The sequence below is a fragment of the Nyctereutes procyonoides genome, unplaced genomic scaffold, assembly GCF_905146905.1.
Source record: "Nyctereutes procyonoides isolate TBG_1078 unplaced genomic scaffold, NYPRO_anot_genome, whole genome shotgun sequence".
In the NCBI taxonomy this organism is placed as follows: Eukaryota; Metazoa; Chordata; class Mammalia; order Carnivora; family Canidae; genus Nyctereutes; species Nyctereutes procyonoides.
The window spans coordinates 108,563,811-108,591,275 of NW_026575125.1; the positions used below are offsets into that span (position 1 = coordinate 108,563,811).

General features: G+C 37.9%; 1 non-coding gene across 1 annotated transcript; it reads right to left on the minus strand.

Moving 5' to 3' along the window:
• Nucleotides 1-10,567: 10,567 nt before the first annotated feature.
• Nucleotides 10,568-10,674, minus strand: LOC129519030 (U6 spliceosomal RNA). The gene has a single exon (XR_008666327.1). It is a non-coding gene; the product is annotated as a U6 spliceosomal RNA (small nuclear RNA).
• Between the last annotated feature and the right edge of the window lie 16,791 nt (nt 10,675-27,465).

Consider the following 27,465-nt stretch of genomic DNA (forward strand, 5'->3'; position numbering starts at 1 on the left):
CTCTGCCTGTGTCTCTGCCTCTCTCTCTCATGAATAAATAAATAAAATCTTTAAAAAAATAATCTGCAGCCATTCATAGCTCTGTATGCTCTATTTATTGATCTGCTCTTGAATGAATTTCTTGCAAAAGCCAAAATACAATATACCCTTATCAAAGTTAATGAATGAACTGAATCCAAATGTAAAATGGTTTATATTCCATTTTGCTTACTCCGTAGTTTTGTAAATGCTTAGATAAACAACAGTGTCCGGTTTCCTTAAAAGCCAGAGCAAAATCAATAGATCCACTTTCATGCTTCCCCTCTTAGTTGATGATACTGATGAGGATGATTAAATCAGATAGTTTTCTTTTAGTCAAATTTAAAAACAATAAGGCCTCATTGGGCTAGACTTTGTGGGCTTCTATCTTCTTCTCCCTTTTAGTAAATCAGAGTTGGTTGAGTTGGCTTCTCATGCTTCCTACTTCCATAACATCTGAAATAACCTTTTCCATACATAGTGCTTTCTTATATTCCAAGTATGTATCACAGAACATAGTCAGAAAAGTTCATTGGGTTCAGCTGGATCATGAAAAAAGACATTTCAACATTTAATCTTCTTTTCAGGCATTTAAGGAATCATAGGTGAGATCAATATGAAAAGAGGTAAAATCCTGACCTTTCTAATAGTGGAAAAGAGAGAAAGGAGAACATCCATTTTTCATCTTCTTTTTGGACCAGCGCTTGACTTCTTTTCAGAGCTTTCAGCCTCCTGAGAGCATTGGGAGGCCTCTAGTTCAGATGTATCTTTTGTGGTTTGTATCACCGAAGTTTGCAAAGTCAACTGTTTACATATTAGAAGGTACTTAAATTAGCAAAAGCAAACTTGAGCAGAGCCGGACATATAGTAAGGACTCAATTTATGTGTTAATTTGATGTAGTATGGTAGATATATTTTGTAAGCAGTTTCATTTGTTGGTTCATCTCTCCTGTTTGATGCCAGGTAGCTCCCTAAGATCTGAGCAGCTAGAGGGGAGATAGCAATGTGTGGATTTCATAGCCACAGACTTAAATACGCAAGAAACATAGCTTACTTCATTTTTCTGTTAGTGAATTCATTTTCTTTTTCCAATTCCTAGTCTATCTTATACTAGTAGGAAGTAGCACCAACAACCACAACCATAACAATAGCAATAATTACCTTAATCTTAAGTTGCTGCCAGGTAAACTCAGTCCAAATTTGTTATGGCGTAGTTAACACAAGTTAATAATTCAGCCACATTCAGATTTAAAACATCTCACTTTTTCTGTCTTGCCTCCATTTCCTTGCAGTTTCTTTCTTTTTTCTTTTTTCCTTGCAGTTTCTTTTAAGCTTCTATGCATGGTGATGTTTGCGGGGACTTGGCTTTATGCAGCTGTTCCATGGCATTTTTGAGGAAGGAGTCTCGAAAGGCTCTCTTCTTTAACCTCTTCTGTCTTGATCCTATGAAATCCTCCTACTCCAGCTGATCTCTGGTATAACCATTAGGAAGGTTTCTGCCCAAAAGTAACAGAAAATCAACTAACAGTGCCTTAAAACCCAAGGCTATTTATTATTTAGTAATAAGAACATCCAGATGCAAGTGGCCTCAAAGTTGTTCTGACAGTTCAGTGATCCTGGCTTTTGCTGTCTCTCTGCTCTGCCATTTCTTTGCATGTTAGCTTTTCAATTTTGTGCGTCTTACCTCATGGTCACAAAATGGCCACTGCACATCCTGACATCATATATGCTTTCCAAGGCAGAAAAAAACATCATTGATCAGGAGATGCAACTTGTTTATACTTCTTTTATCAGGAAAGAATCATCCTTAATCAGTAGAAGAAACTTGTTTATATCTCTTTAATCAGGAGAGCAGGAGGTCCTCAAAAACTTGCTCTGAGCAGAAATGAATCAAGGGTACCACTTGCTATGAAGAAGGAAGGGAAAGTGACTTTCAGGGTTTCCACTTCTGTCATGGAAGACAAGCAAGGGAGATGGAGTTCAGAATAGCATCTTGAGTGGCCAGCCGTCAGTTTCTACCACTACCAGTCTGGTTCTGTTTTTTTTTTTTTTTAAGATTTTATTTATTTATTCATGAGATACACAGAGAGACAGAGAGAGACAGAGACAGAGAGACAGGCAGAGGGAGAAGCAGGTTCCATCCAGGGAGCCCGATGAGGGACTCAATCCCGGGTCTTCAGGATCACACCCTGGGCTGAAGGCAGGTACTAAACTGCTGAGCCACCCAGGGATCCCCCAGTCTGGTTCTTGATACAGGAAATACACAGTGCTCCCTGAGATCATGACTGAGATGGTCTGTGGGAGAGTGACTAGGTTCCAACACTGAATTTTTTTGCTTTTGAAGGGGGACCTTTTGTATGTGGGAAACACTATTTGCGATTACTTGGTTTTATATTAATTTGTTAAAATTACAAATTAAAAACTAATCTTCTCCTGGTCTTTAAAGTCAATTTAAAAAATATTAGTCAATTCCATAAATCTAACTTATTTTTTCAATCACTTGCAAGAAGCCTTCAATTAATGTTAGATCAATTCAGGCGGAACAGGCTAAATTCTGCTTAATTACGTGAATAATAGTTTGTGAACTTAGGTGCCTCAATTCTCTTCAACCTTTCTAAGTGCATATTTAAGTTGAATATACCTGATTTTCTTTTCAAGCACTTAAAATACTTGGCCAGGTGAATTTATGATTCCCCCAAAGCAAAATCTTTTGCTTGAATAACTTTTATATATTTTATAAGTCAAACTTAATATAAGGAAGATCAAGTTCTTTTAATCATTCTAGTACATTAAAAACAAATATAATAAACATAACTTACGTACTTCAAGAAAAATCACAAAATCATGAAATTTTAAAACTGGAATCTGTTCTGTTTAAACTGTCATTCTAAAAGATGCCACATTCTCTTCCACATAGCACACTAAATACCAAATGCACACACATTATTCTGAACTTCACATACTGGTATTAATACAATGGGTGTGGTTCACTTCATTATCTCTGTATTTTATTCCAAATCTCCCTAAGATTTGATAGAGACCTAGTCCTAAGGGGAGTAGTGCATCACCTCCGGCCAAGTAAGCTGTGCTTGCCATTACAAGTGAGCAGAGATCACTTATGAGTCAGAGATGTGGGAGTGGGATGCAGTATCAGGAGAAACGACATCCCATGGGTATTCTATTGTGCAGTTGTGTAAACTGGGATCCTTTCTATATCCCTATGGCCACGGGGAACTCTAGGTCCATATCCTTCAGCTGGGGTTGTTCTTACAAATTCAAGCTACACCCTTGAATCAGTTTTCCATCATCATTACTAATGTGAATAATGGGAGTCTTCAAACTGCCCCCTCCCTCACCCAAGTTCTTAGCTAACTTCCTTGAATGAATGCCTACTGCCTGAGTGAATTCAGGATTCTTTTCATATGTTCCCACCTGAGCCACAATTCTTTTTTTAAAAAGGATTTTATTTATTTATTCATGAGAGACACAGACAGAGCGAGAGAGAGAGGCAGAGACACAGGCAGAGGGAGAAGCAGGCTCCATGCAGAGAGCCCGATGTGGGACTCGATCCTGGGACTCCGGGATCACGCCCTGGGCCCAAGGCAGGCACCCAACGGCTGAGCCACCCAGGGACCCCCGCTGAGCCACAATTCTTACAGTGTAATGACATCTGAGTGGACTCTGCATATCTCTTATGCAGTTGTCTCCATGGTTTAAACTGCTAATGACTGTTCTCACCGTGGCACACAACTATTACGCAACTATATCTTCTGTTTCCAGAGAATGGGTCCTGGGAGGTGGGGTGGGCAGAGCTGTGCTTGTCACTATATCCCTTTTTGCCTGTTCTTGCCTCAGAGCCCTGGGACAGTGGGCAGACCCTCTGTCTGTCTCTGCCAACTTCTATGCCCCCATTGGGCACCTGCAGAAATTTTGGAGATAAAGACATTGCGGGAATGCTCTTAAACCCTCTTTTTGCCTACGTCACCCAAGGGCATGACTTCCTTGGTATTTTGTCAACAGCGTGATAGTTCTCAAAAGGGTTTTTCTGGGGAGCGTGAAGGGTTGAAGAGAATGGGTTGTCCCAGAGTGTGTCTGCATCTTGCTGCATTACACTTGAACCCCTGGCTTTTGAACTTAGAGGCTAGACATTTTGGCTACTTTGTTTCCCTGGACCAATATGTCACCTTCCTCCTGGGTTAGATTTAGCTCCATTTATCACAGCAGAAATAAGCTAGGTCACAGGGGAGAAGAAAAGGACTTGTCAGTTAAAGATACCAATCATTATTTGGCAAGCCATAGTATCTTAACTGGCAGATAGAAGAATTTGTTACCCTCTCTTCTAAATAAGACTGTGGTTTTATGGTTGAAACAGCTAGAAAGGGGGGATGTTATCATCTAGGGGGACAGTAGCTTGCAGATTTATCGGAACCAAGGCCAGTGGCTTCTCTGAATGTGGCTGACTCCTGTTCCTCCATGAGCTCTCCATTTAAATGCCACAGCACTGGATGTTATATTATATGCTGGCAAATTGAATTTAAATTAAAAAAATAAAAATAAATGCCACTGCCTTGAGGAGGCCTTCTCTGACCCCTCAGGCCAGGCAAGGCTTCCCTATAATGTACTCTCAAAATAATCTTGATCTGTTTCTTTGCATGAATCTCACTTAACATTTTTGTTTAATGTTTGTCTTACCAGTAGGCTGTGAGCTTTGTGGGTGCTGGGGCCTTGCCCCTCTTCCTCATAGCTCTCTCCTCAGTGCCTAAGGTTATGTTTTTATTTTTATTTTATTTTTTTAAGGTTATGTTTGATACTGAGTATCTGCTCAAAAAATATTGGATGAATGAATAATGATTTTTCATTATTTTGGTTAGGGAAATACAGTAAACATTAACAAGAAGTTAGGCTCCAGCGACTTGGCATCCCTTGAAGGCATGAGCTTGGGTAGTGGGGCTTCTGGTCACCACATTGGATTCTCGGACTTGCTGAACAGCTTTGATTTTCACGATTTCTTTAAAGGTTGTAGGATTTAAGTGGAAGGCATAAATTCAGAAGGTGAGGGCAAGTTTTAGCATACATAAAATAGCATCTTCAGTTGCCAAGGAAGAGGACGTTCTCCTCTTGCCATTAATCAAAACCACAATGTTATCTTCAGTGTTTAGCTAAATAGAGTGAATGGAGTGATTTTAGTTATGTGTTGAAACCTGTTAGTCGAGAAACACTTTTCCAAGCTGTAAATGGGAATTGAGGTGAATATAAAGCTTCTTTTCATTTTGCAAAGCAGGCAAATCTTCCAGGATTTATTTTCTTCTTGACATTCTTTTATATAACACATTTGAGCAGACTTAAGATGAAACAGAGATTTTTCATGTCTTTTGACCCTGAACCATTTATATGAGAAAGGTTTTTAAAACATGAATATTTTTGGCTCTAACAACTGCACCTTTAAAATGGCATAAAACACAGTGTTTAGAACTGCAAATATCACTGACATTTCGAAAGTGCAAACAATGTTTAATAGCACGGCAGAAAATTTATTGCCTCTGCATGAACATAGGTATTGCTTAGAAGTTTATGGTATTTAAGAGTTAAATAAATCAGTGGAGAACTCACTATAGACTAGCTCTATGTAACCAGAGGTAGGTATAATAATTAGGAGGACTGTGAAACTCTTTTAATGCTTCAATAAATATGCCAAATATCTGTGGCAGCCTGCTGTTCTCTGAGCCCAGATTGCTGCTTTGTAGGTAGGTATCAATCTTCACTACTTGCTGTGTTCAACCTCTCTGAATCTGTGATCAGGATCCATCTGTTCAGCTATATTTGTTAGTGTGTTTTCTTATGACATAAATCCTTCAAAAATGTTCCTCTCCAAGTGGTGTCATGATACCTGCTGGGTTATATTTGTCAGACACAATAATAGTATAATAGTCCTTAACCACAGAAAATAGAAAGTAGAATATGCAAAACACAAAGTTGTGTACTTCTGCTGAGGCCAGAGCTGCCTTGGGAGTAAACAATGGTGCTCCTGACAGGTTGGTCAGAAGGGATGGTAATTATGAAAGATGGCCATGGCTTGGTGGTAGTAAGTACGCTTGACTCAGAGTAGGGCGTGTGAGCTCACTAAGTATTTCTGAAGCTTTCATCCTGGAGATATGCTTACTTAGTGTCCCGCCATAGAAAATAAAATGGGAGAGAAATGGTTGCTTGCAAGTGGCAATGTAGCAAGGGTTAACATGTAGGATCACCACACTTCATTAAAGGAAAAGTTTGGTGATTCCTTAAAGATGGGAAAAATACTTTTCAAATCTGAACAGACTTTAATTTTGAAAGATGTGATGCTTTATCCATGCCAATATTTCTCTACATTTTTCCCCTTACAGGGTCTTTCCTATGCTTTTATAAGCACGTGGAGAGAATACTGGAATAATTTTTGCTATAAAAGTGATTTGAAACTCTTGAGGCTGACTGGTAAGTGTTTCTAACTATTCATCTTCATTTAAGAAGGCATAAAACATTCTACCTGGAAAGGAGGCGTCTCCCATTTTGTAGGTTAAGTTTTTTTCAATATTTATTGAGTGCCTATAGATAAACAAACTAAAGCTCAAAAAGATTGACTTAAATAGGTTGATACAATCAGGCTCATACTTCCCCCTTTAATTTGTACATCTAAACTTTTATGCCACTGTTTACCAGTATTTTGTATTTCTGTTCCACCCTCTTTTTTGCACTATTAATGTAATCATCATTAATATTTTATATAATGTGTGTTTAGATTGATCTCATGTTTAACATAAGCCCACTCTATCTTCTCACACTTCAGATCTTCTTCTGTAATCGTTTTCCTTATACTTTAAGTTCATCTTTTAGTAGTTGCTTTAGTGATGCCACATATATTTGAGCGTGCACGCATGTGCACATACACACAAACACACCAGCTTCATGATTCTTTCTCCCATCTTGCAAATGAGTATTCATGCTATTTATTCACATTCGTTCATTTTCCATTCATTTACTTATTTTATGCAACAGATATTTTTTGAATGCCTACTCTAGACAGAATGTCGTTTTACATGCTGGTGAACACAGTGATGAACAAAAATTACCATGATTGCTCTCCTTATGGAGCTTAGAGTGGAGCAGGCAAATATTAAAGAAATCATTGCATAAATATAGAAGTTCAATGTAACAACAGACTTAATATAAATCCAAGAGAGAGGATGGAGGGGACTGGTTAGGTAGGACTTCTTTAAGAAAAGATAAGTTTAAGCTGAAACCAAAAAGTGATGTGGGTGGATGGCAAAGAATTCCCCTTCTATGCAGAGGGAATAGTAAGCACGAAGGCTCCTGAGGCAGGAAACGGCTTGCCTCTTTGAAGTCACAAAAGAAAGCCAGGATGGTTAGTGTGTAGTGAAAAGGGAGGGAAAATGAAATAAAGCTGGAAATGCAGGAGGGGGATAGACAGCTAGATAATTCGGGGCTACGTAGTCCAAAATGGGGAGCCATTGAAAGGTTTCAAGTAGAAGAATGACATGATCTGAATTTGTATATATGTATATATACATATTATGCACATTTACTTTAAGATTTTAATTTCGTTTATGTATTGCATGTCATTAATATATGCAACTTACTTATAAGTTACGAATAATAATAATAAAATGAAAAATGAATACCTCTGAACCTACTACCCAATTTAAAAATTAGAAGATGACCAGTCTCCTTTAGTTTTGACAGTACCTGTGAATTCTTCCCCAATGCCCTTCCCCTATCATATCCCCACATTACTATTCTAAAGGTTGTTTTTTTTTATAAATTAATTTTTATTGGTGTTCAATTTACCAACATACAGAATAACACCCAGTGCTCATCCCGTCAAGTGTCCCCCTCCGTGCCCGTCACCCATTCACCCCCACCCCCGGCCCTCCTCCCCTTCCACCACCCCTAGTTCATTTCCCAGAGTTAGAAGTCTTTATGTTCTGTGTCCCTTTCTGATATCTCCCACACATTTCTTCTCCCTTCCCTTATATTCCCCTTCACTATTATTCATATTCCCCAAATGAGTGAGAACATACACTGTTTGTCCTTCTCCGATTGACTTACTTCACTCAGCATAATACCCTCCAGTTCCATCCACGTTGAAGCAAATGGTGGGTATTTGTTGTTTCTAATGGCTGAGGAATATTCCATTGTATACATAAACCACATCTTCTTTATCCATTCATCTTTCGATGGGCACCGAGGCTCCTTCCACAGTTTGGCTATTGTGGACATGGCTGCTAGAAACATCGGGGTGCAGGTGTCCCAGCGTTTCATTGCATCTGAATCTTCGGGGTAAATCCCTAACAGTGCAATTGCTGGGTCGTAGGGCAGGTCTATTTTTAATTCTTTGAGGAACCTCCACACAGTTTTCCAGAGTGGCTGCACCAGTTCACATTCCCACCAACAGTGTAAGAGGGTTCCCTTTTCTCCGCATCCTCTCCAACATTTGTTGTTTCCTGCCTTATTAATTTTCCCCATTCTCACTGGTGTGAGGTGGTATCTCATTGTGGTTTTGATTTGTATTTCCCTGATGGCAAGTGATGCAGAGCATTTTCTCATGTGCATGTTGGCCATGTCTATGTCTTCCTCTGTGAGATTTCAAATGGGAGAAGATATTTGCAAATAACATATCAGATAAAGGTTGTTTTTAACATTCCTTTATTCTTTCTTTTTTACAGTAGCCCTATCATATATGCACAATCTCTAAACCATATATAGTTTTGTTTTTGAACTTCACAAAAAACATTATATGTATAGTCATTATACAAGTCATTAAAAACCTCAACATAACGTTTGTAGGATACATATCTGCTGATGATTTGGCTGCAGTCATACATTTCAACTATGGTATAATATTTTGTTGTGTGAATATTTCACAATTTATCCATTGTACTGTTGATGGAAATTTGAGTTATTTAACTTTTTTTGTTGTTTATGAACCCTCTTATACATGTCTCAAGGTTAGCATAGTCAAGAGTTTTTCTAGGGTGTATGCTTAGAAACTGAGTTGCTACGTCGTGCTCTGTGAGCATGTTTAGCTTTACAAAACAATGCCATATTGTTTTCCACATAACACTTCCACAAGCATTCAACTAGTTCCTCTTGCATCAGACTTTTACCCACGATTAGGATTGTCAGGCTTTTTAATCTTTGCCCATATTGTGGAGTAAAATGTTACCTCATCTTAAGCTTAATTTGCATTTTCATAATTATTAATGAGGCTCAGTAGATTTCATGATTATTGGCCATGCTCACTCTCTCTTTTGTGTAGTATCTCTTTGGTTTGTACTCATTTTAAAAATGTTACTTATTTTTATTTATGTCATTGATTTTTTAGTTTTTAAATATATTTTGGATACTACTTCTTAGTTTATGTCTCACTTTTTCACTTTCTATATCATGGCTATTTTGATGACCAAAAATAATCAACATTAGGTAGTTGAGTTTTTCAACGTTCTATTATATGGTGTGTGTGTGTGTGTGTGTGTGTGTGTGTGTGTGATTTCAACAAATCCTTTCTCTCCCCAGGGCCACAAAAACAGTCTCTTATTTTCCTTTTATAAGTTTTATTATTTTTATTTGTCGAGCTTTATAAAGGTATAATTGTCAAACAAAAATTGCATATATTTAAAATGTACAATGTGATGATCTGATGTATGTATACTTTTCAAAATAATTACCACATTCAAACTAATTAACACATCAATCACCTTACATAGTTACCGATTTTTTGTGTGTACAGTGAAAACACATAAGATCCATCTTCTTAGAAAATTTCAAGTATAAAATGCAGTATTAACTTTAGTTATCATGTTGTGCATGAGATCCCCAGAATTTACTCATCTTATAATGGAAAGTTTGTACCTTTTGACCAGTATTTCTCCATTCTCCCCACTCCTATCCCCTGGCAACTACTATTCTACTTTCTGCTTCTGTGAGTTTGATTTTTTTCAGACTCCATGTATAAGTGAGATCATAACAGTAATTGTCTTGCTGTGTCTGGCTTGTTACACTTAGCATAATGACCTCCAGGTTCAAACATGTTATCACAAACAGACACTTAGGTGGTTTCCATATCTTGGGTCTTGTAAATATTGCTAAATAAACACGGCAGTGCAGATATCTCTTCAAGATACTGATTTCATTTCCTTAGGATATATATGCAGAAGTGAGATTGCTGGATCGTATCGTAGTTCCACTTAAATTTTTTCAAGGAACCTCCATTATGTTTTCCATAGTGTCTATACCAATTTACTTTCCCACCAACAATGTGCGAGGATTTCCTTTTCTCCACATCCTAACCAACACTAGTTATCTTTTTGATAATAGCTGTTTTAACAGGTATAGGGCAATATCTCATTGTGGTTTTGATTTGAATTTCCCTGATGATTAGGGTGTCTGCACACCTTCTCATTGGCCATTTGTGTGTCTCCTTTGGAGAAATGTCTATTCAAGTGTTTTGCCCATTTTATTTATTTATTTATTTATTTATTTATTTATTTATTTATTTAAAAATATGGAACGCTTCACGAATTTGCATATCATCCTTGCGCAGGGGCCATGCTAATCTTCTCTGTATCGTTCCAATTTTAGTATATGTACTGCCGAAGCGAGCACTGTTTTGCCCATTTTAAAACTGTGTTATTTTTACTTGTTTTGCTATTGAGTTATATGAGTTCCTTTTATATTTTGGATATTAACTTATCAGATGTATGTTTTGCAGATACTTTCTCCCATTCTGTAGGTTGACTTTTTACTCTTTCGATTACTTCCTTTACGCAACTTTTTAGTTTGATGCAATCCCATTTCTCTATTTTTGGTTTTGTTGCTTGTACTTCTGGTGTCATGTCAAGACATCATCGCTAAGATCACTGTCAGGAAGATTCTCCGTATGTTTTCTTCTAGGACAGTAGTTTTAGGTCTTACATTTAAATATTTAATTAATTTTGATTTTTTTGTTGCAGTGTAAGTGTCCAATTTTATCTTTTTGCATGTGGATATCTCATTCTCCCAGCACCATTTATTGAAGAAACTATCCTTTCCTCATTGTGTATTCTTGGTACCATTGTCCAAGATTAGTTTACCATATATGCATGAGTTTATTACTGGCTTCTGTATGCTATTCTATTGGTCTATATGTCTATTTTTATCCTACTACCACTCTGTTTTGATTACTATAGCTCTGTAATATAGCTTGAATTCAGGAAATACAGTGCCTCCAGTTTTGTTTTCTTTCTCAAGATTCTTTGGCTATTCAGGGTCTCTTGTGTTTCCATATGAATTTTAGGATTGTTTTTAATATTTCCATGAAAATGTCATTGGAATTTTTATAGGGTTGCATTGAATCTATAGATGGCTTTGGATAGTGTGGACATCTTAATAATATTGATTCTTTCAATTCATGAGCATGGGATAGTTTTTCATTTATTTGTGTCTTTTAAAATTTCTTTTATCAATATGCTATAGATTTAGGGTACAGATCTTCTGTTTCCTTGGTTAAATTTATTCCCCACATTCTATTTGTTTTTTATGCTATTGTAAATCTGATTAATTTCTTTTTCAGATAGTTTATTGTTAGTGTATTGAAATGCAACTAATTTTTGTATGCTGATTTTGTGTCCTGAAACTTATCTGAATTTGATTATTCATTCCAACAGTTTTTTTTGGTGGATCTGCCTGGGGTCCTTTGAGCCTCATGAATCTGTAGGTCCAAGTCCCTCCCAAGATTTGGAAAGTTTTCAGTCATTATTTCTTTAAATAAGCTTTCTGCCCTTTTCTCTCTCTCTCTTCTCCCGAGACTCTCATAATGTGTACATTCTTTTTTTTAATGGTATCCCATGTGTTTTCTTTGCTCCCTTTCAGTCCCTTTTTCTTTTTGTTCCTCTGTCTAATTTCAAAAATGACCTGTTTTTGAGTTTGCTGATTCTTCCTTCTAAAAGATTGGGTCTACTACTAACTTCTCTATTGAATTTTTCAGTTCTGTCATTGTATTCTTCAGCTCAGAATTGCCGTTTGTTTGATTTTATGGTTTCTATCTCTTGAGTAAACTTCCCATTTTGCTCACACTTTTTTTCTACCCTGATTTTTTTCCATTTTATTTTATTTAATTTATTTTTGTATAAGTTTATTTTTTATTGGTGTTCAATTTGCCAACATATAGAATAACACCCAGTGCTCATCCCGGCAAGTGCCCACCTCAGTGTCCATCATCCAGTCACCCCCACCCCCGCCCACCTCCCCTTCCACCACCCCTAGTTCGTTTCCCAGAGTTAGGAGTCTTTCATGTTCTGTCTCCCTTTCTGATATTTCCACTCATTATTTCCACCCTGATTTTATTTAGTTGTCTATATGTGTTCTCCTGCATCTCACTGAGCTTTTAGAAAATTATTATTTTGAATCCTTTTCAGGCAGTTCATACATCTCCTTTCTTCGCAGTTGGTTACTGGAAGTTTATCAGTTTCTTTTGGTGGTGTCATGTCTGATTCTTTGCAATCTGTGTAGTCTTGCAATGATTCTGTACATTTGAAGGAGAAAGGCCTTTTTCTAGTCTTTACAGACTGGTTTTGTCAGATAAAGACCTTCTGTTGCATCCTTGGGCTGATAATACTGTCTTATGGATTGCAGTTGAGTCATGTTGGGAGTTAATTTACATGACTACTGCTGGATATGCAGTGGGGTCCATGGTTGGTGGTCTTGTTACTAGAGGCTAATGCAGGTGTGGATCAGGACTACATATAGAACTGGTCTATGGGGCTGGTGCTGGGACAAAGATCCATTTCAAGGTCTGCAGACAGTGGGCCTGTTTCCAGGTGCATGGATGAGTATGCACTCCCACTGGAATCCTTAGGAAGTCTTCTGCTGGTTCATTGGATGTGTCTCTGGGCAGGCAAGACTGGCCCCAGAGTGCACCTAAGTGGGGTTGAAACAAAATCACAGGCTTGCCTGTGGGGCATCGATAGGTATGTCTCCCTCTAGGTTCTTGGATGGGTAGGATCACTCCCAGGCTGGCTGAGAGGCTGGGGCCAATTTATATGGCTACTTCTGGATCTACAGATGGACTGAGGTTGGCAGGCCTCCCTCTGGGAGCATGGATGTGCATATCTCCTGGCAGGTCCCTCGGTGGAACCACCATAGGTTCTGCAGCTGAGATAGAGTTTGGTGGCCTGTTACTCAAGTTATAGGAGGGCATGACTCCAACCAGGACCCTTGGTAGGTGGTGCTAGTGGCAAGACCAAGGTAAACAAGACTATAGTTGATTCTATAGAGGTATGATGTGGTTTTTGGGTCTCCTAGATGGGACCACAGTTGGCAAGCCTGACACCTGGGCATGGGAATGCCTTCTCAAAACAGCCTTCTTTGGTCTTAGGCTCCACCAGGATATCACAAGCTCCTACCTGGATCTCAAAGCTTTCACAAAAGTATTTTTTTCTTTTTGTAAATTTATTTATTTATTCACAAGAGACATGGAGAGAGAGGCAGAAGCATAGAGGGAGAAGCAGGCTCCTTGCAGGGACTCCGATGTGGGACTCGATGCTTGGACCTGGGATCAGGCCCTGAGCTGAAGGCAGAGGCTAAACTGCTGAGCCACCCAGACATCCCACAAAGGCATTTTCATATGTGGATGGCTGCCAAACTGTTATTGCTTAGGGAAGATATGAGTGGGGAACCTCTTACCTCTTACTCTACTATCTTCTATATATTTTAAAGCTTTACCTTCTACATTTAATTCTTTACTGTCTGGAATTGATTTCTTTTATAAGATGTGAGCTAGAAACACATATTTTTTCAAATGGAAAGGAAATTGCTCCAGCATCATTGGCAAACATTTCATTCTTTTTCCCAAAGATCTTCAGGGCCATTTCTATCATATCAGCTAAGTTTTTAGATGTGTGTATATGTGGAGAGCACTGTTTATGGTTTCTCTACTAATTTGTCTACTCTTTATTGGTAGCAAATTTTCTTATTTTGCATAGTTTTTTTTTTAAGATTTATCTATTTATTTATTCATGAGAATACACAGAGAGGAGAGAGAGAGAGAGAGAGAGAGAGGCAGAGACACAGGCAGAGGGAGAAGCAGGCCCCATGCAGGGAGCCCGACGTGGGACTCGATCCTGGGACTCCAGGATCACGTCCTGGGCTGAAGGCGGTGCTAAACCGCTGAGTCATCTGGGCTGCCCTTATTTTGTATAGTTTAATAGTAAGTCTTAAAGTCTAGGAGGGAACTTCATTCACTTTATTCTTTCCTTCTGAGTTTCCTCTTTATTCTTCCACATAAATGTTAGAGCTAGTTTGGCACATTCCACAGAAAAACATTCTTTTGGGATTTCGATTGAAATTGCATTGATATATAGCTTAATTTGCAGGGATTTGACATCATTTTGATATTGACTATTTTATGAGTACAGCATATATTTTCTTCTTTGCTTGTTCTTCATTTTCTTCCCAACTCTAAATATAGGAAAACCCCCAGCCCATTCAATGGGAGAAAGAACAGTCTTTTCAATAAATCTCAAAGGAGACTGAGGAGTGGCCAGTCATGTAAGAGGACAAGGAAAGTGTGGAATCAGGAAAGCCAAAGGAAGAAAGTATTTCAGAACTAAGGGACTCAAAGCCACATGGAATGCTCCTAAGAAGTCAACTACAGTGAGAACAGATTTGGCCAAAATAAAGTAGTTGGTGACATGCAAAAAAAAAAAAAAGATGTTGAAATGGAGTGGTAGAGGCACAAGTCTAAGTGAAGAGAGTTTGAAAGTGAACTGGGAGAAAATGACAGCAATAAGAGATAAATCAAATCAGAAACTTTTCCCATGAAAAGTTTAAATCAAATCAGAAACTTTTCCCATGAAAAGATAAATCAAATCAGAAACTTTTCCCATGAAGTGAGGCTGAGAAATAGAATGGTAGCAGAGGGAGGGTTTTTTAAAAATGAGAGGTGCTGGAGTATATTTAATTACTTATGGGAAGGATGCAGTTGAAAGATATAGAATAAAGAAGCATGAGAGATGTGAGGTAATATAAGGAACAGAGACAGTGGCTGAGAAGAAAGAATGGGAAGGCAGAAAGAGATGGAGCACATGTAGAAGGACTGGTTTTGGATACTGGGAGGAATACTTCCTTAGTTTTTATTGGAGTGAAGACAGAGTGGATCGTTGAGGATTATAGGTAAGCTGGTGAGTTTGCTGGTGAGGAAATGAGGGCACCACATTTTGAAGGTTTCTATTTTGGATATGGAATATGAGCCATGAGATAACATGGCAGTAGAGATAGTGAAGAGGAGCATCTGTGGGAAGCCTGACTAGAGTAAAGAAGGTATAACCTCATTATTCTACAGCCTTCTTGAATAGGGTTTATGGAGAAATATAATAGATGGTTAGGAAGTCTTGGAAATCCATTTGGGTTTGGTGATTATATTCATTAGTGTAGGTTAAGCCGCTATTGTTATGATAGACCCTCAACTACATAACAACTGAAAGACCATACTTCTTGCTCATGTCGGGTGTTTCAATTTAATGGGCAGCTCCTCTGCACATGGCCTCTCTTCCACGTGTGACTTTGCCATTCCCCATGTTTATTTTCACCCAGCCAAGGAAAGCAGAAACAGCATGGAGTTGACATATTGTTTCTTTAAAATCTTCAACCCAGAAGTGGCATATATTGTCTCCACTGACATTCTGAGTGAATGTGATTCTGGCAAGAACTAACCACACAGTCACATTTATCTAATAAGGGCAGCATCTTCTAGGATACAGTTTGCCAATGGCAAAGGCCACCAGGAACACAACTGTAGTTTGAACAAGTTGGGTCTATATATTCATTCATTCAGGAGGGGAGAACACACGTCATGGGGAACCATGGGGCCTCTCAGGAAGACAGCGTTAGGTACGGCTTATTGTAGGTTTTGGGATTGAGTTAGGTGATTTGAGAGACCATTGAAGAAAGCAAGGCTTTGCTCTGGATTGGGTGCCGTCAGGAAGCAGGGGTAATTTTATGATTGGGTATTTTAGTAAATCATATCTAGGGAAGTAAAAACAAACACAGACTAAAGCTATAATTGCCATAGAAGCTGCAGTCACTCATGTTAGCCAAGTTGAAGGATGTTTGGTCATTTTTGTGGTTGCCTAGTGTTCACATCTTGTCCATGCTTACATGTGATTATGGAGCGATCATATTTTTGTCTTGACCTATCATGATCACAGAGTAGCCTTGTTTGATGTTGATGTTCTGTGAACTTGTTCATGTTCAACAGGAGAACATCAAGATCTTGCTGTGATGCCGTGCCAGCTCCTCACAACACTCAGGCTTTTACATAAGTGACCAGGAACTTATTTATTTATTTATTTTTAAAGATTTATTTATTTGAGAGAGAGAGAGAGAGAGAATGCACATGCACACACATGAGTGGGGAGAGGGCCAGAGACAGAATCTCATGCAGACTCCCAGCTGAGCAGGGGGCCTGACATGGGCTTCATGTGGGGCTTGATCTAACAAACCTGAGATCATGACCTGAACTGAAACCAAGAGTTGGATGCTCAACTGACTGAGCTACCCAGGCACCCCTTTAGTGACAAGGAATTTATAATGACATACATTTGATAGGCAGATTTTGTGAATTTCTCCTGTAATTCTCAGCCATTCTTATAAAATTCCTCATTGTATCTTTCCATATTGTACCTCGTGCTGTGTGCCAGTGTCTACTGTGAGGAAGAGTGACACGAAGTTGGTGACAATTGCCTTGAGGAGGAGGGGGCTGGCATAACTGGAAGACATAAGCCCCAAAGCAGCCAGATTTTGTTTTTTGTTTTTTCCACTAGAGAAGTAAATGAAAATAATTGTCTGAAAATGGCACTTGAGGCATGTGGGGTGTGAAAGACAAAATAGCCCCCACTTGAGTGGACTGAAAGGAAGACAGTGTCCTCAGAGGGGACAGCTGAAGATTCAAGTGAAGTTTAGGTGATGAAGTGATCACTTGACAAAAGGTTTAGGAGTTTATACTCAAAATCTGTCCCAATGACCAGCATTATTATCTGGGAGCTTGTTAGAAGCGTAGAATCTCAGACAAATGCTAAAAACAACTGTGTTCAGTGAAGCGACATGGGAAAGATCCACCACATTCTGAGAGCTGAAGGAGGAGGGGAGATTGCATCCCTCCTACTGCATCAGAATTTGCATTTTAACAAGATCTCCTAGTGATTCGAGTGCACATTAATGCTGGTGTAGCACTGGTTTAGGATTTAGAGGGGCTTGCTATATGTGGACTAGGAATTCTGAAAGAAGGACATAGCGGATGGCTTTGGGGTGGGAACAGAGGTGGGAAGGGTTGAGTGAGCAGAGAAGTTGAAAAGTAAAATATAGGGACGGGGAGACATTAAGAACACAATTTCTTAAAAAAAAAAAAGAACACAATTTCTTTACCCCTTCAGACTACCTCTCCATCTCGCCTCCTTCCTCCAACTCGCAGAATGGGGTGATCTTTCCCCTGTCAGTTCACTGAACACAGTTGTTTTTAGCTGTTTGTCTACAATAAATGATCACAGTGGTGTCATTTTGCTCCTAGTTTTCCAAATTTCTTACAATACTTACATGTTACTCTTATAATAGGAAAAAACAATATAAAATATACACTCAGGAACTACAAGGGTTAAAATGTTGGGTTGTGCCAGGATTTGCTATTCTGCAGGAGCTAGCCTATCGGCTGTTATCTGTCAGCTGACCCATTTACAACCTCCAGTTCTTTAGAAATCGGTATTATCTCTGGAGATAAGAATAAGACGTATAGTGCCAGCTGAAGCTTCTCAATTTTTCTTCCGGCTGTGACTTTTCCTATCTGATTTGGCTACCTCTCGGGTGCAGAGCCTACCTATTAATCGGGATAGCTTCTTGATCCCACAGAGGTATGGGAGGGTTTGCTAAAAGCCAAAAAATACATAAGGAAATGATGGTTTTTAAACACCCATGAAACAACTGTTTAGAGACTTTCATAGAATACTTTTATTCTCATGGGCTTTCAAACAGTTGTTGGAGCCACGCACCTACAGCATACACTGTCTTTTTATACCAATCAGAGCCTTTCATACCATTCTGAAAGACATTTCCTTCTCCTGTAGCACAAAATATATTTAGCCATCCTGTGACTCAGAGTTACAGTTCCTTTCAACAGTTCCACCTTCCGGCAGAGAACTTCTTTTATAGCTTTCTTTATCACCTAGCTCGCATCATTTAAAAGAGATTCTTATCTCTTGATCCTTTTCTTCATACCTGATTCATTCAAATAAGCCACCATGAACCCCAAAATGGCACCACGTCTTTAATTTAAGTCAAAGTCAAATGTGACCGTCCTTGTGAGGCGATGATTGCTAATCAGGGCAGATCTTGTGAGATTTTGGTGATGGGATAAATACAAAATTAGGACGAGTCCACCCGCAATTGGAAAGATAACATCAGGTAAAATGCTGGTATAAGACAGAGCTGCCTAAAGTTGAGGACAGTATCTAATCCTAGTTTTTATATTGTCTACCTTTAAGTATACAGTGTCTTTCAGTGGGGCAAGAAGCATTTCATGGAAAATTATTTCTTCTTGAACCACTAATGTAAGAATGATAATTAATTTTACTGGCTCTGTTTAGTGAAGGTTAATACTGAAAAGGGTCCAAAACTGTGCCCCCCACCCGGGATCGAGTCCCGCATCGGGCTCCCTGCATGGAGCCTGCTTCTTTCTCTGCCTCTCTCTGTCTCTATGAATAAATAAATAAAATCTTAAAAAAAATTGTGCCCCTACTTTTGGAATGAACAGTAGTTTCCCTCTACCAGTGTTGCACAAGATGTAAAGATGGTATAAAGAATTGTGTCCACAGTAACAATCACTTGGGGTGCCTGTTCAAAACATAAATTCCTGGGTCCTAACTCAAACCTACTGAGTCAGATTTTCCAAGAAAAGGCCTGGTATCCATATATTTATTAAGCACTCTGAATAATTCTTATCAGGAAATAAATATGCTAAAGATTGGTAAGGAACTGCCTGCATCAAAAAGGCATGGTGCTGGTTTCCTGTTAAATATACAGATTCCTGGGACTCACTGGCTGTCTTGAGAGAGAGGCCCATCAGTTAAAAGCCACTGGTCTTTACTGAAGAACTGTGTCTTTAGCATTGACTGCTTACCTGAACCCCAAAGATAATTCCTTAAGTATGTCAGAGGTCTAGGAATATTTTTGGAAGGGCTCTTTCTGGTTGAAAATGAAAGACAGAAATACAAAGTATAATATAAATGCTGGTGAACACTGCAGCCTAATCAATGCACACTTCAGGAACAAGTCACCTAGGTCCTGCACACCATTGATAGCAGCTACTTGAGAATTAGAAAGAAGTTAAGTAGAGGAACTAATGCCATAAGTATAATAGTACAAACATTATGAGAACATACATTTCTAGCTTTTCACGACATTTACCCAGAGCTTTATAAAAAATATCTTTATATAGATCATCTCATTTGATCTTACAGCTACCCTGAGGCCTATACATGTAGGCCAGGTTTTATAGCTCAAGAAGTTGGGGTTCAAGATGCAATAGGTAAGTGGCAGTCAGGGCTAGAACTCATGTCTTTTTTTTTCTAGAAGCTTCTTATAATCTACATATGACCCAATTCCTTGCTGTTGTTATAGTTGCTTTTCTACACCCAAGAGACAATGCTGCTTGACACAGCTGTCCTAGAAACCTCTAAGCATAGATTTTTTTTTTTACAAACAATGAATATCAGGGAACTTTTATCTTTACAGAAATTCCATGCTCACATATCATAACATTGCTGAGGCCAAAGTGAAGAAGTTCTGTTATTCCAGGCACTGAGATAGGGTAGCCTATTACATACTCTATAAGAATTCTGCTGTGTGAGATTCTTCTCTCTGCGGGTCCCACTTTCATTCCTCCAAGCAAGAAATGTTCTGAGAAGGAGTCTGGCTTCAGCATCAAATGTCTATTATGAGATTCTCATTTCATGGAGGCGTCTCTCAAAGGGTTATCCTGCATTCAACCTTGGGTTGTCCTTTTCCTATATATTTTCTGTAGGGGATGATGAAAGTTGGTGCGGCAGAGACAAGAAGTCAGCATCTTGACCCTAACCATGCTGACTTGCTCTTTGTTTCTTCTTTACGCCCTCTGTGGTTTCTGGAAAAAATAGAAATTTTGTACACAGTATTAATATATTACAGAAGGAAGAGTTGTACTGCCTTGCCAAGTTCTTCTGCCTTGTATTTTGAAGACAGCAGTACTTGTCTGGATGTTTTGGCCACATTTAATATTCATAATTATTTCTTTGTTAAAAAACAGCAATGCCCTTGGGAAAGGAGTATAGGCATATGTTTGAGAAAAGAACATTGTGCACCTCACAAAACATTTCTGAGAAACTGTTTGCCATTTGATTTGGTACTATATTTTTCCCACACACAATTCTTCAACCAAGCATGTACATGAATCATGGGCTGATATCACTCTACCCTTGGAATAACAATAGTTTTTTTCTTCAGTATTAAAGTGTATATTTTATAAAAGTAGATGTCAGTGAGTATTTTCTCAGGTGTTTGTGGCAAGAGAATAATGTAGAGGGAGAAATCTAAGGGTGACTTGTAAGAAGTGAAATGGATTATTGTTAGATGGAGAAGTGCTCTTCTCATTTGTGGCTTAACTCTTTCCCAAAAGGGAAAGAAGAGCTAGACACATGTTGCAGTCATGGCTTACCATGCCCTAAACTCCTTGGAGCAAGGTTAGAAGTAACAGCTTCCTAATCAAGTCTGCTCCGAGACAGTTATCAGAGCTTCTCATCAGCCAATTTCAGCTCTGATAGGAGAGGGAGTATAACTAAAAAATAAGGGGAACAGTTGCTGTGTGGTGGCAAAGACAAGAGTGATTTTCCACCTAAGCAATGACAAGTAGTCAGACATTGCTCTGAGTTTGCTTTGTGAGGAGGGAAGTACATTTGCCCTAAATGAAACCTATTCACCTTGAAAAACACTGCTTGGTTTACTGCTACAGAACAGGAAAGAAAAAAAAATTGGGTTAAGGGAGGATTATTACATGAGAAATGTTTTAAATTTTATTTTATAAGAAATATATGATTAAATTACTAACACTGTTTGCTAAAGTTACCTCAGCCCAGAAAAATATTAGACACCTTAACAGAATAAAGGAAAACAGGGCTTAGATTTAGGTATTGCAAAAAGAAAATGCAAGAGCTGGAGTGAGTGCATGGAACGCTGCTAGGCCGATTCTTCTTGTCCAAAATCCTATTATAAAGGGCTGGGTTCGATGTGATATCTGTCAAGTGTTGATAAAATCAGTATTAGAAGAATAATGTGTTTTAATGGTAAATTCTTGAAGTTTATTCCTTATACTTCCTTAGTAACTAATTTTCTTATTTTAAAAATTGATTTTCAAGATTTCCATTATGGATATTTGCCTGTGCCACTGATACATGCATGAATGATGGGTTTAATTATCCTCATGGCTCTTGGGAGTCAAAAGCACTGAAATAAGAATCACAATGATCTATCCCATAGAATATACAGCAGGCATTCTACTTATGAACAGGTTATGCTCCACGTTTCTAAAGACTATTCTCAAGACCATTGGTTTCTAAACTCTAAGTTGCACTATAAGAATGACTGCCAATGACTTATCTTGGTAGGACGCAGTGTCATCCATTTGTTCCAGCTTATACCTTCTTGGTCTCTTTGCAATTTGGTAAGTCACAACTTTGTGAGCTGTTTCTGTAAAATGGCAGAAAGCACTGGATAGTACGGGGTCCAAGTTATTGGCTTGGCTCTGCTAGTGACTGGATTTGTAACTTTGGCTGAGTCCTTCCATCTCATTGGGCCTCAGTTGGTTCTCTGTAGGCTGAGGGATCTAGACAAATTGCTTTTGCTTCAGGTTCTAGTTTAAAGCACAGTTAGCCCTGGGCAGGTTTACATCAGAGTAGTTAGGATAGGCATTTAAACAGCAAGCAGACAAACCTATTCATTCAAACTTTGCTAAAATGGGTTATTTCTGCTCTACTGTTGAAATGGACTTTGATAAATATCTACTTTGTTCAGCTATAGCTTATGTACAATAAATTGCATCAATTTAAAGTGTACAATTTGATGAGTTTGGTAGTTGTATACACACATCAAACCAACCACTACAATCAAGGCATAAACACTTCCAGGATCCTGAAAAATATTCCTCATGTACCTTTGTAGTCTGTTCGTCCCTCTGCCCGTGGCCCTGGACAATAAATGGTCTGTATTTTTTCACTAGAGATTAATTCACATTTTCCAGAGTTTTATGTAAATGGAATCACACAGTATGTACTTTTTCTTCGATATGGCTTCTTTCACTAGCATAATTATTTTGAGATTCCATGTTATTGTATGTATCAGAAGTTCCTTTTTAAAAATTGCTTATTGGTATTCTCTTGTATGTATTCCAGTTTTATTTATTTACCAGTTGATGGACTTTATGATCATTTTTAAGTTTTGGCTATTGTGAATAAAGTTGTTATGAACATTTGTGCAAATGTATGTTTAAATTTCTCTTGAGTAAATACCTAGGAGTGTGGGTTTTATGGCAGGCACATGTCTAAAATTTTAAGAAACTCTCCAATGCTTGGGTTATATATCATGTTATATCTCCACAATACTGTATGAAAGTTCTAGTTGCTCCAAATCATACCAACATTTGTAAGATCAGTCTTATGGTGATCATTCTAATAAATGTATAGTGGTATCTCATGGTTTTATTTTTTTATTTTTTATTTTTTTTATCTCATGGTTTTAATTTGCATTTCTTCTGATGACTAATGGCATTCATCATCTTTTCATATGTATTTTCTTGGTGCCTGTACAAATCCTTTGCTCATTTTGATTGGATTGTTTGGTTATTATTATTTGTAAAAGTTCTTTATAAAATACGGATACAAATAATTTGTCAGTTATATGCATCCTGAATATTTTATACCATTTCCTGGCTCATCTTTTTGTTTTTAAAATATTGTCTTTCTAAGAGTGAAACGTTCTGATTTTGATGAAATTCAATTTATCAATTATTTTTCTACTGTTTCACAATTTTTATGTTCTAAGAAATTAGTGTTTATACACAGTTGCAATTATCTATCTTCTCTTGTGTTTCCTTGTAGGTTTATAGTATGAGCTTTTACAAGTAGGTCTATGATCCATTTCAAATTAATTAAATAGGAGACAATGTTCTTTAAAAAAAAAACCAGATATCCAGTTATTCAACTATATGTTGAAAAAACTCTGCTTTTTCCATTTAATTGTCTTGGAAACTTTGATGAAAATCTATTGATTTTTTTGGAGTCTATTTCTAGATTCTTTATCCTGTTTTATTGATTTTTATGTTTATCCTTTTGCTAAAATCATGCTGTCTTATTTATTGTAGCTTTATAGTAAATCTTGAAGTCAGATAGTGTAAATCCTCCGTGTTTTTTAAATAAAGGTTAGTTATTATTTGTTTTATTTTTCAGTTTTTAAAAAAGATTTTATTTCTTTATTTGAGAGAGAGAGAGAGAGAGAGAGAGAGAGAGAGAGATCATGAGCAGGGTAGAAGCAGAGGGAGAAGCAGAATCCCCACGGAGCAGGGAGCCCCATGTGGGGCTTGATCTCAGGACCCTGGGATCATGACTTGAGCCAAACGCAGACACTTAATTGACTGAGCAACCCAGGTGCCCCTCCAACAGTGTTTTTAAAAATTGCTTTGGATATTTTAGATTTTAATTTTCATATCAATTTTATTTTTTATTTTTTTCATATCAATTTTAGAAACATCTTGTCAATTTCTACAGAAAAGCTTGCTGAGATCTTGCTTGGGGTTTTAAAAAAAATCTGTAGATCAATTTCAGACACATTGACATTGTAACAATATTGAGTCTTCCAATCCATGAAAAAGGTATATCCCCCCATTTATTTAGATTTAAAAAAATTTCTCAGTAATGTTACAGTTTTCAGTGAAAGGTTTACACATATTTTATTAATCTTATTCCTAAGTATTTTATAATTTTTGATGTTATTGTAAATTGAATTAAAAAATTAGTTCTCCAGATGCTTGCCACTATTATAAGAAATACAATTAATTTTTAAAAAGATTATTTATTTATTTATTCATGAGAGACACAAAGAGAGGCAGAGACACAGGCAGAGGGAGAAGCAGGCTCCATGCAAGGAGCCCGATGTGGGACTTGATCCCGGACCCTGGGATCACGCCCTGAGCGAAAGGCAGACGCTCAACCACTGAGCCACCCAGGTGTCCCTACAATTACTTTTTATATATTAATTTTATACCCCACAACTTTTCTAATGTTCTTATTAGTTCTAATAGCTGTTTTGTTGATTCATTGAAGTTTTCTATGTAAATAATCATATCATCTGCAAACAGAAGCAATTTTACTAATTTATTTTCAGTCCTTATGCCTTTTTAGTCTTTCTTCTTGCCTTAGTGTCCTGGCTTGGACTTCCAATACCATGTTGAATAGTAGTGAGACCAGACATGCTTGCATTTATCCTCATATTAGGGGAAAGTATTCAATACTTTATCAATTACGGTAGTAACTGAAGGAGCTTCAGAGATGCCCTTTATCATATTGAGGAAGTTCCCTTCTATGCCTATTTGGCTGAGAGTTTTTTTTCTTTAATCACGAATGGGTATTGAATTTTGCCAGATGCTCTTTCAACATCTATTTAATTAATCATATGTTTTGTTTATTTTAGGCTGGAAATATGGTGAATTACATTATTTGATTTTCAAACGTTAAACCAATTTTGCATTACTGGGATATATACTAACTGGTCAATATGCATTAGCCTTTTTATAAATTGTAGAATTAACCTGCCACTATTTTGTTAAAAGTTTTTGCCTCCATCCTCTTTTTTAGTAATGTTCTTGTTAGGTTTTGATATCAGGATTACATTGCCTTCTTGTGGCTTCACTGGTGTCAGGATGTGTTGGAGTGTTTCTTTTTCCTTTGTTTTCTGAAAAACTAAATAAGACTGCTGTTACTTCTTTATTGGAAGTTTGGTAGAATTTGCCAGTGAAACCAAATATGTTTCATCCATTTTGAGTTTATCTTTATGTATGGTGAAAGAGAGTGGTCTAGTTTCATTCATCTGCATGTGGATGTCCAATTTTCCCAGCACCATTTATTGAAGAGACTGTCTTTCTTCCAATGGATAGTCTTTCTTCCTTATTGAATATTAGTTGACCATAAAATTCAGGGTCCACTTCTGGGTTCTCCATTCTGTTCCATTGATCTATGTGTCTGTTTTTGTGCCAGTACCACACTGTCTTGATGACCACAGCTTTGTAGTACAACCTGAAATCTGGCATTGTGATGCCCCCAGATATGGTGTTCTTTTTTAAAATTCCCCTGTCTATTCGGGGTCTTTTCTGATTCCACACAAATCTTAAAATAATTTGTTCTAACTCTCTGAAGAAAGTCCATGGTATTTTGATAGGGATTGCGTTAAACGTGTAAATTGCCCTGGGTAACATTGACATTTTCACAATATTAATTCTGCCAATCCATGAGCATGGAATATTTTTCCATCTCTTTGTGTCTTCCTCAATTTCTTTCAGAAGTGTTCTATAGTTTTTAGGGTATAGATCCTTTACCTCTTTGGTTAGGTTTATTCCTAGGTACCTTATACTTTTGGGTGCAATTGTAAGGATTGACTCCTTGATTTCTCTTTCTTCAGTCTCATTGTTAGTGTAGAGAAATGCCATTGATTTCTGGGCATTGATTTTGTATCCTGCCACACTGCCAAATTGCTGTATGAGTTCTAGCAATCTTGGGGTGGAGTCTTTTGGGTTTTCTATGTAGAATATCATGTCATCGGCGAAGAGGGAGAGTTTGACTTCTTTGCCAATTTGAATGCCTTTAATGTCTTTTTGTTGTCTGATTGCTGAGGCTAGGACTTCCAGTACTATGTTGAATAGCAGTGGTGAGAGTGGACATCCCTGTCGTGTTCCTGATCTTAGGGGAAAGGCTCCCAGTGCTTCCCCATTGAGAATGATATTTGCTGTGGGCTTTTCGTAGATGAAAGATCAAAATGTGAGACAAGATTCCATCAAAATCCTAGAGGAGAACACAGGCAACACCCTTTTTGAACTTGGCCACAGTAACTTCTTGCAAGATACATCCACGAAGGCAAAAGAAACAAAAGCAAAAATGAACTATTGGGACTTCATCAAGATAAGAAGCTTTTGCACAGCAAAGGATACAGTCAACACAACTAAAAGACAACCTACAGAATGGGAGAGGATATTTGCAAATGATGTATCAGATAAAGGGCTAGTATCCAAGATCTATAAAGAACTTATTAAACTCAACAGCAAAGAAACAAACAATCCAATCATGAAATGGGCAAAAGACATGAACAGAAATCTCACAGAGGAAGACATAGACATGGCCAACATGCACATGAGAAAATGCTCTGCATCACTTGCCATCAGGGAAATACAAATCAAAACTACAATGAGATACCACCTCACACCAGTGAGAATGGGGAAAATTAACAAGGCAGGAAACCACAAATGTTGGAGAGGATGCGGAGAAAAGGGAACCCTCTTACACTGTTGGTGGGAATGTGAACTGGTGCAGCCACTCTGGAAAACTGTGTGGAGGTTCCTCAAAGAGTTAAAAATAGACCTGTCCTATGACCCAGCAATTGCACTGTTAGGGATTTACCCCAAAGATACAGATGCAATGAAACGCCGGGACACCTGCACCCCAATGTTTATAGCAGCAATGTCCACAATAGCCAAACTGTGGAAGGAGCCTCGGTGTCCATCGAAAGATGAATGGATAAAGAAGATGTGGTTTATGTATACAATGGAATATTCCTCAGCCATTAGAAAAGACAAATACCCACCATTTGCTTCAACGTGGATGGAACTGGAGGGTATTATGCTGAGTGAAGTAAGTCAATCGGAGAAGGACAAACATTATATGTTCTCATTCATTTGGGGAATATAAATAATAGTGAAAGGGAATATAAGGGGAGGGAGAAGAAATGTGTGGGAAATATCAGAAAGGGAGACAGAACATAAAGGCTCCTAACTCTGGGAAATGAACTAGGGGTGGTGGAAGGGGAGGAGGGCGAATGGGGGTGGGGGTGAATGGGTGACGGGCACTGAGGGAGGCACTTGATGGGATGAGCACTGGGTGTTATTCTGTATGTTGGTAAATTGAATACCAATAAAAAATAAATTTATTAAAAAAAGAAACCAAATATGTATAAGTGGGAGGATTTTTGATAAAAACAAATTTATCTAATAGATATTAAATAATAGTAAGATATTAAGTTACATTTTCAAGAAATTTTCCTACTTTATGCCATTGGCATAAAGTTACTTAAAATAGCTTTTTA